This window comes from Pteropus alecto, unplaced genomic scaffold (genome assembly GCF_000325575.1).
Source record: "Pteropus alecto unplaced genomic scaffold, ASM32557v1 scaffold161, whole genome shotgun sequence".
NCBI lineage: Eukaryota > Metazoa > Chordata > Mammalia > Chiroptera > Pteropodidae > Pteropus > Pteropus alecto.
Genome location: NW_006432943.1, coordinates 9,335,939 through 9,351,247, shown reverse-complemented (window position 1 = coordinate 9,351,247; position 15,309 = coordinate 9,335,939). Strand labels below are relative to the sequence as shown.

At 38.2% G+C, this 15,309-nt stretch overlaps 1 pseudogene; it reads left to right on the top strand.

Annotated features, from left to right (window-relative positions):
- Positions 1 to 13,765: 13,765 nt before the first annotated feature.
- Positions 13,766 to 15,038, top strand: LOC102883970 (annotated as a pseudogene).
- Positions 15,039 to 15,309: the final 271 nt, after the last annotated feature.

Below are 15,309 nucleotides of genomic sequence, written 5' to 3'. Positions count from 1 at the left end.
GGTGGGACTGTGAGCTGGGGGAGGCAGGGTTTCAAGGAATCCTCTGGGCAGAGCGACCTCTATAATCCAGTTTGATGACATCACGGCTATGGCAGCGCTGTGTCCGTGCACCGGAAGTGGGGAGGACTCAACAGGGAACAATTGATACCACTGGTACTTCTCTACAGAGCAAGTCTCACCTTGGCCCTCACACTTACAATGTTTCCCTGTAAGTCCCTGGTGCCCCCTGCGCGCAGCCAAATAGCACTGGTGCTCAGAACGAGCAGGTCTGTCACTGTGAAAATTCACTTGCAGATGCGGCCCCTCCTTTTAAGAGGTGTCTGCCACTGCTGCAGCCTCAGTCCCACTCAGCTGCTCAAGACCGGGCAGCCCCGTGTCCTGGCCCTGTCCTACCTTCTGCCATTGCAAGGTGATTTCTTGGATTTCTCCCTAGTTGTATGGCTTGTTCATCTAGATCCCAGGCAATTTTTACTTGCTATTTGCTCCTTGTGTCTGTCACAACTTCGATTTGGTTGCCAGAGGGATGAACAGAGCCTCTATCATCTATGCCTTTTTTTCTCCTCAGATTTCATTTTTTTAATGACTGAGTAATATTTCATTGTATATATAAACCATAACTTCTTTATCCAATCATCTGTTGATGGGCACTTAGGTTGCTTCCATATCTTGGCTATTGTAAATTGTGCTGCCATGAATATTGGGGTGCATAGATCTTTACGAATTATTGTCTTGGTTTTCTTTGGGTAAATACTCAGAAGAGCAATTGCTGGGTCAAAAGGTAGATCCACTTTTAATTTTTTGAGAGACCTCCAGACTGTTTTCCATAGTGTCTGTACCAGTTTGCAATCCCGCCAACAATGTTTGAGGGTTCCCTTTTCTCTGTATCCTCGCCAACACTTGTTATTCTTTGATTTATTGATGATAGCCATTCTGACAGGTGTGAGGTGATATCTCATTGTGGTTTTAATTTGCATTTCTCTGATGATTAGTGACGCTGATGAATAGTGACCTTGAGCATGTTTTCATATGTCTATTGGCCATCTGTATTACCTCTTCGGAGAAGTGTCTGTTCAAGTCTTCTGCCCATTTTTTAATATTTGTTATTTTGTTGTTGAGTTTATATATTTTGGATATTAACCTCTTATCAGATGTATCATTAGCAAATATCTTCTCCCAATCAGTCAGTTTGTCTCTTTGTTTTGTTGATGGTTTCCTTTGCTTTTCAAAACTTTTTAGTTTGATGTAGTCCCATTTGTTTATTTTTTCTTTTGTTTCCCTTGCATGGGGAGATATATCCAAAAAGAAATTACTGTTAATAATGTCAGAGAGTTTACCGTCTATGTTTTCTTCTAGAATTTTTATGGTTTCAGGTCTTACATTTAAATCTTTAATCCATTTTGAGTCTATTCTTGTATATGGTGCAAGAAGGTGCTCAGTTTCTTTTTCTTTTTTTTTTCTTTTTCTTTTTTGCATGGATCTGTCCAATTTTCCCAACATTATTTATTGAAGAGACTTTCTTTACCCCATTGTATATTCTTGCCTCCTTTGTCATATATTAAGTAAGTGTATAGGTGTGGGTTTATTTCTGGGCTCTCTATTCTGTTTTATTGATTAATGTATCTGTTTTTATGCCTGTACCATGATGTTTTGATTACTATAGCCTTATAGTATAGTTTGATATCATGTAATGTGATACCTTCAACTTCGTTCTTCTTTTCAAAATTGCCCTGGCTATTCAAGGTCTTTTATGGTTCCATATAATTTTAGGATTATTTGTTCTAGCTCTCTGAAAAATGCCATTGGTATTTTGATAGGGATTGCATTGAATCTATAGATTACTTTGGGTAGTATGGCCATTTTAATGATGTTGATTTATCTTACCCATGAGCACGGTATACGTTTCCATTTATTTGTATCTTCTTTGATTTTTTTTTCAGTGACATAATTTTCTGAGAACAAATCTTCTACCTCCTTGGTTAATATGATTCCCTTCACTGAATATATTTTAAACAGTGAGAAATAAAAAATAAATATACTTTTTAGATCTATTCCAAGAGTCCTGACTGTTCAAGGCACCAGTTACACAAGTGTATCTTTTTATGATTAAAAAATCTGCCAATATTAAATTTTTAATATCAATTTAATGAATATTTTCATACATCTTATAAATCCTAATTGAATATATTGCTGTACCACCTAATAATGTCTTTTATATGAGGACTTTTGTAATAAAGTCCTCGAAGAATAATTTGGTCCCTCTAAAAATTAGATTTTCAAGAAAAATATATGTTTTTAAATTTATAATATGTTATATTGCCCCTATTCCAATAAATATTTTTGACAACTACTACATGTTAGATGTATGCTAATGATAACAAAGCATTAGAACCTGCTAATGGATACTGCTCCTGCCTCCTACAGCCACTAGCTAGTAGGGGAGACAGTTATTACACAAATAAATAAAAAATTATAAATTTTATAAGCATTTTAAGGAAAAGTGTTCTTGAGAATATAACAGAAAATGAAAATTTAGATCATGAAGTTATGGACTATTTCTCTAAGGAAGTGACATTTAAGCCTAGATAGCAAGAATTAATTAGCTCAGCAGAGAATAGAAGAGCATCCTGGCAGAGAGAACAGCATGTCCCCCTATGAGACGCCCCCCCCCCGCCCCCCCCGCCGAAAGAAATGAGTGTGTTGAAGAAAATGTGGCTGGAGTATAAAGAGTAAAAGGAAGGGTGCTAGTAAAAAAGAGAAGTGTAGAGAAGCTGTCAGAGTTTGCAGGGTTCAGGATGTATATGCGTAATTTAGCACTTGTGTGTATATGCATAGCACACATAAGAATTTTGGATTTTATCATAAATTCAGTGGGAACTCATCAAAGGATTTTAAAAAGAGAAAAGACATAATTAGATTTATGTTTGTAAAATACTCACTTTGGCTGCAGTGTAAGAAATGAATTCAAGGTGGGCAAGAATGAAAGAGAGAAGATCCCTAGATGGCTGCTTCCTACAATGGATCAAGGAGACATAATGATGGCTGGTGGGATGGAGAAGAGTGGTGGTTCAATCTTATTTTGCTAGGCCCAGTAATGGCTTGGATGAGGAAAGGAGATACTGATTATGACTCCCAGTATATAAAGGTTTTCACTTCCTCTTCACTGGCCTCAGCTTTGATCCACCGCTCAGCCCATCCTCCCCTCCAACCTGCCATCCATTTAGCACTTGTGTTCAGCAAAGATGATGTGAGGCAAAAGGACAGCCTCTCCCGACTGCCCTGGAATTTGGCCAGATATCTACACTGAGAGTGAAAAACCAAAGAAAACAGCACAGATCATGACATTAAAACTACTAATAAGGAACTGAACCGTTTGACCTGTGATAGATTGGCAAATCACAATTAGAGGCCCTAATGACAGTCCTTATCAATGTATATGCTTCTTGACAATTGCATTTCCAATAAGAATTCATCCAAATATTAACAAAATATTAAATTTTAAATAATATTTAAGTAATATTTAAAATTTAAATGCTAAGGATTCTAATTTATCACCCAAACATTAAATAACAGTGAGAACATTTGTCTTAGAATCACAATGGTTTGTTGCTTTAACTATTTCTAAAGTTATTCTTTTATTTCTTTATTTCTTATTCATTTGATCACTGCTATCTGGTCCAAACTCAGATGATACTCTAGTGCCAGAACTTGCACAGATCCATAAATCAGATAGACAAGTACAACAGAATGTCTTGGTAATGGGCTCTGAAATATGCCAGGGAAACCATATTATAGCTGGAATAAATTTAACTATTTTAAAAGAGAAAATAAAGAAAAAGAATGATTCCTGGGTTTCTGGCATGAGCAGCCAGGTGGATGGAGTAGGCATTTTTTAAGACAGCACAGACCAAAGGGAGCCAATGAGAGGAGAAAAGCAAGTTTCAAACATGTTGAGTTTGGGATGCCTGAGATACCTGAGCTTGAGATCAAGTTCACAACTGCATATATGGATCTGAAGTTTAGAAGAAAGACCAAGCTAGAGACAGAAAACAAGTTAAAGTTGTTGAAATATAAATTACATGTAAAACCTTGTTAGAAGGTAAGATTTCCTAAAAAAATAAGTGTAGAGTGAACTGAAAAAGAAAACCCAGGATCGAATCCTAAGCACTGTTACATTTAGAAGTAGAGCCAAGAAAAAGCATGCAAAAGACACTGAGGAGTTGTGGTCAGAGAGATGAAAAACATGGCCCGGGTGCCATGAAATCTAAAAAGAACAATGTGCTCCCTATTTGTATTTAGGAAACTTACCTGATTCTCAGTTGTGTTAGTTAACTCACCCCACTTTTAGCATATTTTGGGTACTAATATTTCTCCACTCTCTGCTATCCTATCCTATAAATTGACACATTTCACTAACTTTGCCTGTTTATTCCCTGGTTGTGTTGCTGACAACAAGAATAACATTGGGCATTAGCTCAAGAAAACAAAGGAAGACAAGATGCAGGGGGCTGCCAGTCGGTCTAAGAGAAAGCCCATTACCATAACATCTGCCTTTAAATAACTTCCACACCCAGACCCCGAATTTAACTTTATAACTTTCTTGATTGAGAAGTTGGTACAGGAGAAGGAGAGGGAGGGAGAGAGAGAAAGAGAAAGGAGGAAGAGAAAGACAGAAAGAATTAGAGGGATGTCTCTTCTACTAGACTCTCATCATTAGAACATTTAGCTAGGCTTTCAAATCTTTAGATGCTGCAATGGCTATTTTGGAAAAGAATGATCTCAATTTGGCATACAAGCTAAGGTCAATCAAATAATTTAGAAGGCCTCCACTTCCTACCCAGAAATTTACAAAGAAAAAGGGAAAGTATCAGTTCAGGATTCATCCTGCTTTAAAAAGAGAACTGAACCAATAAAATTATTTCCAAAAAGGCCTTAAAATTTTGTCAAAGGCAAGTAAAATTACTGTGACTTAAATGTTTAAGTGACAATTATTGTAGTTTGTGACAAGTCAAATACATTGTGGAGTTAAAAGTTATGTGAAATATGTATCATTAATAATATGTTGGAGACTTATAGGTACAATACTTACATACATTTCATAAAACAATAAAATAATACCTTCAATTACTTTAGATGTCTTTGTTGTTGTAATTTTTCTCTTTGACACCAAAGATTATATCTATGGTTTATCTAATTCTAAATCTTTGATAGGAATATAACTATGGTTATAACACTGTTGTTCTTCTTAAAAAGGTGGGGGAGTAGTTAACGATAGACTTTAAAATTAGATCTGTACAAGGACTAGCTTCTACAACTTGCTAGTTATATGACTTCAAGCCAGTTACCCACTTCTCTAAGCCTTAAAGTCTGCATCTGTAAAATGGGTATGTACCTCACAGAGCTGTTCTGGGACTTAAATGAGGTAAAAGAGATGCACACTCAGCTACTTAATTTATGTTCCTAATCACTGCATTTTACTGCCTTCCTAGATTACTCTCCTAAAATGATCCTCCATGCAGAAGCTATACGTTCCCTTAGAGACCTCATACTGGACTGGACAAGGAGGTAGCACTTACATTATTGTCATTGCTGATATCAAATAGTATTCTGATAGAAATAAGTGGGAGATATGTTAGAAAAGCACTAATTATTCAGGTAAAGTAAAGCCTTCAGATTCCTGGATAGGAGTATGAGCTGGAAAGAAAATAAGAAAATTAACATGGTGTTGATAGTCACTCTGAAAGCCAGGAGAGAATGATCTCACCTATCTAGATTTGATTATGAGACACTATATTACTGGAGAAAAATTCTACCTCCTTTTCTTTCTTTTTCCTTTTTTTCAGTAACAAATCTTTGAAAAGTGATAGAGGCAGCCCTGAGCAGCATAATAGAGTGTATATGGGCATCATTACAAGAATTTGATGATAGCAAGCAAATAGCCATATACGCAAAATGCGGGGAGGGGAGTAAATTAATTAATAAGATTAATTAATTTAGCTTAAGTTCCAGAAATTTTACAAACAAAATCTAAATGTTTTATTTTTTATATTTAGATATGAGTAAAGAGACTCAGAAAGATTAAGCAACCTTTCTAAGACAAGTGATTAATAAACAATAGAGCTGAAATTTATACCTAAATCTTTCTCATATTGGCATGATGAGGCGGACTGAATTAATAGCCCCATTTTCACCACCCTTTGCATGTAACTTTGTAGTTCCTCTCATTATATAGATTAAGTATATTTTCCCACCCCTTCACTTTGTGTTCAGTCATATGACTTGTTGTGGCCAATAGGATGAGAGGTAATTTTGAAGTAATTATGTGCCAAGGTCCTCAGAAACCTTGCATGTGTTCCACTCGCCTTGTTGGACATCTGCCATCACCATGAGAAGTACATGCTCAGGCTAGCTCACTCGTCCCAAGAGGAAAAGAGACACATAAAGCAGAGCCGCCCCAGCCAAGCCTAGCCTCCCACTCAACCCAAAGCAGATCTTTAGATATAGGAGCTATAATGTTAAATGACTGTCATTGTTAGCCACTGAGTTTGGGGGTAGTTTGCTTCGTAGCAACAGCTAACCAATGTACATGTTATTGACATATTGAGCTTGACATTATTCATGTTACTCTCATTCAAAAGTTTTCCTTCTGCAGCCATGAGTGTGGTAACACAGATCAGTTGCAAATGCCATCTTTGAGAAAGTTATTAAAAATATTGCTGAGAACTCCAAAAGGATCCTTGGGGTATTTAACCTTATTTATGACGAGGAGAAAACGATTCCGAATTTTTCCAACCTGAGTTTTTGCCTTAGTTTCACCAGTCCCCATTTCAGTTTTCTGTCGCCCATTGTGGCCTACTCTCTGCACCGTTAGCGCTTCCCAGGTCCAGCCAGCCCACCCACGAATAGCTTTCCTGGATGTTCCATCTATTTTCTCTTACTAAGCCATTTATGGCTTTCGATTGCAGTTTTCTGAAGCAGATCAGGTCTTTATTATTTATGGGAGCTTGCTGTTTATGAAGCAGTCTCTCGAACATAGATGTCACCTCTAAAGTATTAAATAATAATTGTGGTGGATTTCCACTGGTAGCAGTTCGAACTAGATGCAAAGCTATTTATTCTAAGTGAAAGCTATGTCATCAATAAGTCCCTAAGTGATGGTCTCCTATATTCAATCTTCTCTATTATCCCTGTTTTTTTAGGTTTTCAATAAAACTGCAATGAAAAATTCGGATAATGATCTTTGGGGAGAAGGGGAATCAACAGCACTCCTCCTCCGAAAAGCTATCAAAAGGTGATATATAATTAATCATTGGGTGTAAGATTATTTTTATTTCTTAATTTAACTTGCTATGCAATATTTCCATATATGTAGGCAGACAAATGGATTCTTTTATTTATTTATTTATTTTTTTGCTATTCCAAATAGATTGTGAGCTACTTAAACGTAAAGACTACGACTTCTCTTTGTCTGTGGCCCCATTGCCCATCAGTGCCATGGACATAACAAATACTCAATAAGTAATTGGTAAATGAATGAATAAATTCTCATTCTGCATTTCTCAATGTTTAGTAGAAGCATTTCAGTTGTGCTTACCGAATGAAATAACCTGCAAAAGCACCCAGCGCAGTGCCTGCCTGACTCATGCGGGCTGCTTTGTCTGTTAAATGTTTCTCACCTTGGGGGCACCACAAGTGCCAATAGTTGCTTTAAAATTATTAACCCTCATGCAAAAGTAACAGAAAACATCCTTCCCCATGTGCTCCTACTAGTTGCAAAACAATGAGCTCTTCAAGGGTGCAGAAGCCCCTCCTTCTACATTTCCTCTTCCTCCCTGCCCTACCCAACCCCTTATCACACACAAAACTCAATAGTTGTTTGGATAATATTTACATTATTTAACTTTCTCACTCGACAATTAGATTCTATGGGTAACTCTCAGAAAATAAATGAAGAAAACCAATGTGATTTCTCTCCAGTTCACTGCTACCTATGCCTACATCCCTAAATCCACCCCCCAAAAAATGACTCCCTAAGCCCTACTCAGTCACTTTTGCTAAAATGGCTTCAGTCACCTCCTGCTCTCTCTCTCTTCCAGATTATCCTCATCTCGTTTCATTTTCTAGATTGCTTCATCATGAGCTTTCTAAAACACGCTTATTCCCCTATTTGAGAACCGAAATAGCTCTCATAGCCAAGAGCAGTGGTTCCTAACATTTATGGAAGACTCTTTTCACTCCATCCAAATATTCATGTGCATAAATGCACTAAACATTACATATAATTTTGCAGATATTTCTTAGATCCCAGGGTTAAAACCTTGAAACTCGGGGAGAAGTTTCTACTCCCACAACTAACATCTAAGTTTTTCCACAATCTTCCTAAACTATGCTTCCCAGCTATCTCAGCTCCCCAAATTCTCCTAATTAAATTTCAAATAGATTTATCACCCAGGATGCTTTTCCCATTTACATTTCTATGCCTTAGAAAACTGAACTGGAAATCAGAAGCACTGGATTCCAATTAGCTAAGGAACTTTGTGAAGCTACATTCATTGTAAAGCTCAGTTTCTACATGTACAAATTGATGGGAGTGGTTTAGATCAATGTTTCCCAAAGTATGATATGTGAACCACTAATTTTAAATGGCACGCAGTTTATTATTTTTTATATTAAGAATTGTGAGTTTATTTTTTAAATATTTTTTGTTAACTACGGTTGACCTACAATATTATATTATTTTCAGGTGTACAACATAGTGATTAGACATTTATACAACTTATGAAGTGATCACCGAGATAAATCTAATACCCATCTGATACCGTACATAGTTATTACAAGATTATTGACTATATTTCTTAAATGCTATACTTTACACTCCATAACTATTTTGCAACTACAAATTTGTACTTCTTAATCCTTTCCCCTTTTTCATCCATCTCTCAAACCCCCTCCCATCTAACAGCCATCAAAATGTTCTCTCTGAGTCTGTTTCTACTTTGTTTGTTCATTTATTTTGTTTTTTTAGATTCCACATATAAGTGAAATCATATGGTATTTGTCTTTCTCTATCTGACTTATTTCACTTAGCATAATACCTTCTAGGCCCATCTACGTTGTTGCAGCTGGCAAGATTTCATTCTTTTTTATGGTTGATTAACATTCCATTGTATATCTGCACGACTTCTTTATCCATTCATTAGTAGATGGACACTGAGCTTGCTTCCAAATCTTAGCTATTGTAAATAATGCTGCAATGAACATATGGGTGCATATGTCTTTTCAAATTAGTGTTTTGGGTTTCTTTGGATAAATATCTAGAAGTAGGATTACTGGGTCTTTCTTTGTCTCTTGTTATAGCCTTTGTTTTAAAGTCTATTTTATCGGATATAAGCATTGCTACCCTAGCTTTTTTTGTTTGTTTGTTTCCATTTTCATGACATATTTTTTTCCATCTCTTTACTTTCAGTCAGTGTGTCTCTCAATCTGAAGTGACTCTTTTGTAGGCAGCATATGTAAGGGTCTTGTTTTCCTATCTATTCAGGAACCCCATATTTTGATTGGAGCATTTAATCCATTTACATTTAAAGTAATTGTTGACAGATAGATAGCTATTGCCATTTTATTGTTCATATTTTTATCTTTTTTTTTCTTCTTAAAGAAGTCCCTTTAACACTTCTTGTAATACTGGCTTGGGGGTGATGAATTCCTTTAGATATTTCTTGTCTGGGATACTCTTTATCCATCCTTCGATTCTAAATGATAGTTTCTCTAAGTAGAGTAATCTTCTTTGTAGGTCCTTATTTTTAACCACTTTGAATATTTTGTGCCAGCACTTCTGGCCTGCAAAGTTTTTGTTGAGAAATCAGCTGATAGTCTTATAAGAGTTCCCTTATAGGTTAAAAAAACTGCTTTTCTCTTGATTCTCTGCTTTTAAGATTCTCTCTTTGTCTTTAACCTTTGGCATTTTAATGATGATGTGTTTTGGTGTCACCTGTTTGGAACTCTCTATGCTTCCTGGGCTTATATATATATTTCCTTCACTAGGTTTGGGAAGGTTTCCATCATTATTTCTTCAAATAGGTTTTCAATTCCTTGCTCTCTCTCTTCTCCTTTTGGTAACTCTATGATGCAAATGTTGATACACTTGATATTGTCCTGGAGACCCCTTTAACTATGTTAAATTTTTTTTCTTTTTGCTGTTCTACTTGGGTGTTTTCTGCTATCTTGTCTTCCAAATCACTGATTTGATCCCCCATTTCATCTAATCTACTGTTGATTCCCTCTAAGGATTCTTTATTACAGTTGTATTCTTCACTTCTGGCTGTTTTGTTTGTTTGTTTGTTTGTTTGTTTGTTTTATGTTTTCTATCTCCATTTTATGTTCCTATCTCTTTGTCGAAGTTCTCACTGAAATCACTGAGCATCCTTATAACTAGTGTTTTGAACTCTGCATTTGGTAAATTGTTTGTCTCCATTTTGTTTAGTTCTCTTTTTAGAGTTTGTTCTGTTCTTTCATTTGGGACATGTTTCATCTCCTCATTTTGGCTGCCTCCCGGTGTTTGTTTCTATATATAGTGTAGAGCTGCTATGTCTCCCAGTCTCAGTAAAGTAGCCTTATGTATTAGGTGTCCTGGAGGGTGGGGCCCAGTGGTACAGTCTCCCTAATCACCTGAGCCAGTGCTCCAGGTGTGTTCCTTGCATCATTTGTGTGTGCCCTCCTGCTGTAGTTGAAACTTGATTGCTGTTGGCAAGTCATTGAGAAGGATTAACCTTTGGGCTCATTGGTTGTAAGGATAGATGTGACTACAGTGGAGGAGCTGTTGTACAGAAGCTGATCCTACTGAGCAGGATTGGCTTTAGCAAGGCTCTGGTGCCTGCTGAGTCTGTCCTTTTGGTGTGTCATTTGTGGATGTAGTTTGATGGTGCTCTGGTGTGGCCTGAAGCTGATCACCAGGCACATTTGTTCTGGGGACTCTTGGGAGGGGCTCTGGCACAGGCCAAGGTCAGCTGCTACCTGTGCCCTCCCCAGGGCCACTTGGTATGAGCTACAAAGTAATATGAAGATGGTTGCCACTTGTGCTGGGCTTGGAGGTGCCTGGGAGAGACTAAGCTGTGAACCAAGGCTGGCTGCCACTAGTGTCGGGTTTGGGGCTGCTTAGCAAGATGTATGGGCCACATAGAGGCCAGATGCTACTTGTTTCAGGTTTGTGAACCTTTGAGAGGTTTTAGGAAAGTCCTCAGCATGAACCAAAACAAGCTATTTATGTGGAAAAAAACAGTAGAAGCAGGTTGGATGGGCCTGTAATTTGAGTGGGGCAGAGTCTCAGAGAATCACCAGGGCATGGGGATTGATGTTTAGCAGGTTAATGGAGACCCAGATATGGCCCCAGCCTGCACAGGTAGGCTGGGTTGCGGGGAATTCAACAAAGGAATAATGGCCTTTGCCTGCACTTCTGTTTGGGATAGAGCTGTCCCTCCAGTCCTCGCCCTGATGCCAAACAATTCAGTTCCTCCCTTTATGTCCCTTTTGAACTGCTGTTCCAGCACTGGAGCTCAGAGAAGGTGAATCCATCAGCAAGTAAGTCCATGTGCAGGCCCTTTAAGAGGAATACCTGGAACTCCAGCAGCCCTCTGTATCACTCAGCCATAATCTCCACTGGTTTTCATAGCAAGAAGCTATGGGGTCTTCTCTCCTTGGCACTATAACCCTGGACTGGGGACTTTGGTGTGCAGCTAGGATCCCCCCTCAGGGGGGGCTTCTACAGCCAAGATATTCTTTTCAATTTTTAACTGCTACAGGTGAGTGTGAGACCAGCTTGTTTCTTGTCTCGTCACTCTTGCCAGTCTCTTTATGGCTTCTTCTGTATGTCCTTAGTTGTAGGACTTCTATTCAGCTACACTTCAGGCAAATGATGGTTGTTCTGTACTTCAGTTGCAGTTTTGATGTGGTCATGGGAGGAGGTGAGCACAGTGTTTACCTACTATTTCTTTCGAATTGTGTGTTTATTTTAATGTGATTTGGGGGAAAACATATACTTATAAATTCTATATTTTTAAATTTATGACATAAGGTTAATATATATGGTATATCAACAACTTACAGATATTATTACATAAAACAAAAATAAGTGTTAAAAGGTAATCAATCTGAACTCTAAATATGTATTAAGTAAATAATAGGTAATATAAAGATACTGCAAAAATTAGCAAGATTGTATATAAGTCTGAAGATTGAGGAGTGCAGGACTAGTTGATCCCCAAGGCCTTTCCAAGCTCTCAGCCACAATAGTTCCTTAGACTCTCTTCCAAGAACTTTGTTCCCAGAGCTGAATAGAAGCTGCTTCTCAGAAACAATGAAGTAGGAGCTCAAAATTCTGTCTCTCTATATTCAACAAGGGAAACTTTTACATTTTTTTACATTTAGATGAGGACAAAGAAAAGAGATTTTATATGAGTTGACCAAAGCACACTAGGAGAGTATTGCTGGGAACAGAATCGAGATCTTGCTCCCTTGGGATTGCCATTGGCAGTTTTGTTGGGACCTGTTGATGGCATTATTATGATTCAAAACATAAATGAGCACAAATTTTTGTCTTAATGACTAACACATACACATTCAGATTCAGATAGCAACTGCAGCTGCTCCCTCCAACTACTCCAAGTCTGATGAACAGATGGCAGGTCTCCTCTGGGAATGGAAAGATTTATGGCTGCCTCATAGATAGAAATTGCATAAAGTTAGAACACCAGGAAAAGTTGGTGTCATAACTACAAATGCACTTAAGAATTGTCAGAAAAAAGGTCTGAGTCTTCTTTGCTGCCTGCCACTGATGACTATGGTTGTTTGCATTTAAAATATTGATGATTCAGAAGCCAAGTATCATTCAACCTGTAGGTAGGTAGGTAGATAGATAGGTGGGCAGGTAGGTAGGTAGGTAGGTAGATAGGTAGGCAGGTAGGTAGGTAGGTAGATGACAGATAGATGATAGATAGACAGAGAGACATTCAGACAGACAGGCAGGCAGGCAGGCAGACAAACAGAGGTAGATGATGACTATTGTACCCAAAGACATGAAAGTTTCTTCTGGATAAGTTTTTCTCCCTAATTTTAAGATAACCATACTAACATCTGCATCTTTACATTAAACTAGGTCCTAGGAATTGGGAGCTGTTTCCCTCTTTGATAGCAGTCCAGAGAATCATCTTATTATGTGTTGTTATCCCATTAGGTAAAATCAAATCTAAGAGGCAAAGAGGAAATTGTTTAATCCATTTCCCATTTGCCCCAAGAATACTCACCAGTGGCCCTTGTAGCTGCAGCATTCACCTCAAGATAACTCGCGGATTATAGTTCCTGATCTTACCCCCAAACTTTGCCACTAAATATCTTACTTTTAATATTATTCTTGCATCGCTCTGGTATATTGATAGTCCTTGGAAACAAATGACATCATTCCACTTATCATTCTGTTTTTAGTAATGGTATTTCCATTTATAAAATATAGTAATTCTCAATTGCTGAAAATGTCAAATCCTACATGTGATGTTAAATTAAAACTGGCAGCAAGCTGCACTTTTTTCTAAATGGGAAAAGGGTTAATGGGTATATAGTTTTAGTCTTGCAAGATGAAAAAATTCTGGAGATGTGTTGCACAGCAGTGCGAATATATGTAATACTACTGAACTATACACTTTTAAAAAATTCAAACCCAGCTTTTTCTGTGAGAGCCGTGGGGTTGAGGGGAGGGTGGCCTCCTCCTCTCCCCACCATGGTGTGTGTTCATCCACTGATATCAGTGTACTTCAAAAAGGAGGAATCATCTGGAAAAATGTCACTTTGCCAGCTATGTTCAGGGTTCCCTCCCATTTGACCAGATATTGTGAACTTTGTTCACACCAACTTGCGCAATAACAATACAGCCTCAGGCTGTCAGTGAATTACCAGGTCATCAAACCAGTGCTGAGTTGTGGAGTACTGGCAGAGCTGTGGCTCAAATTCCCAGAGTTCAAGGCGATGAGACTCATCGTTCTGACCAGGGTGCTTTTGGCAATATGTGCCGTGGGGGCCACATGTTTGCACCAATCAAAACCTAGTGCTGTTGGCACCTCAGAGTGAACACAATGCAGAAGCGATATGCCATCTGTTCTGCCCTGGCTGCCTCAACCTTACCAGCGCTGGTCATGTCTAAAGGTCATCGTTCTAAGGAAGTTCTTGAACTTCTGTTGGTGGCTGAAGATAAAGTTGAAGGCTACAAGAAGACCAAGGATGCTGTTTTTGCTTCTTAAGAAACTTTAGCCTGAAAGGATATGAAGAAAAGGTCTATGCCTCTCAGCAAATGAGAGCTGGCAAGGGCAAAATGAGAAACTGTCATCATATCCAGCACAGAGGATCCCGCATCATCTATAATGAGGACAATGGCATCATTGAAACCTTCAGAAACATTCCTGGAATTCCTCTGCTTAATGTAAGCAAACTGAACATTTTGAAACTTGTTCCTGGTGGGTAGGGGGCCGTTTCTACATTTGGACTGAAAGTGCTTTCTGCAAGTTAGATGATCTGTATGGCACGTGGCATAAAGCTGCCTCTCTCAAGAGTAACTACAACCTTCCCATACACAAGACACTCAGTACAGACCTTAGCAGAATCTTGAAAAGCCTAGAGATCCAGAGAGCCTTCCATGTATCACTCAAGAAGATTCATCGCAGAGGCCTAAAGAAGAATCCACTGAAAAATCTGAGAATCGTGTTGAAGCCAAACCTACATGCGAAGACCATGCTCTAGAACACCATTCTTCACCAAGACAAGAATCATAAGCTCCAGGTGGGTAAAGCAGCAGCAGTGCTAGAAGCCAAATCAGTTGAGAAGAAGTGGGGTCCAGGTGAGAAGCCTGTGGTGGAGAAGAAACGAAAGAAGGCTGTTAGTGTTACAAAGCAGAAAAAGACTGTGGCGGGGAAAAAGGCTGCAGCTACAAGAAACCAGCAGTTAAGAAGAAGCCCGTGGAAAAGAAACTCACCACAGAAGAAAAGAAGCCTGTGGCATAAACTGAAATCAGTTTATTCCATAAAAGTCAAATCACTTTGGCCAGCTAATTTTGAATAAAAACCTGATCAACGAGGCAGTGAAAAAAAAAAAAATTCAAACCCAAACTAGGAAGCATTGTATATTAAATCTGAAGAGCCTCCAAGAATCTTGGATTGAATAAACCCTGAAAAACCAAAATAAGAAAGGGAAATAAAGAAAGCATGTGACATACATTCAAAGTTGCATCTAGTTAATGCCCTCTGGAGATAAGACCATTAAGAGGAACATGAG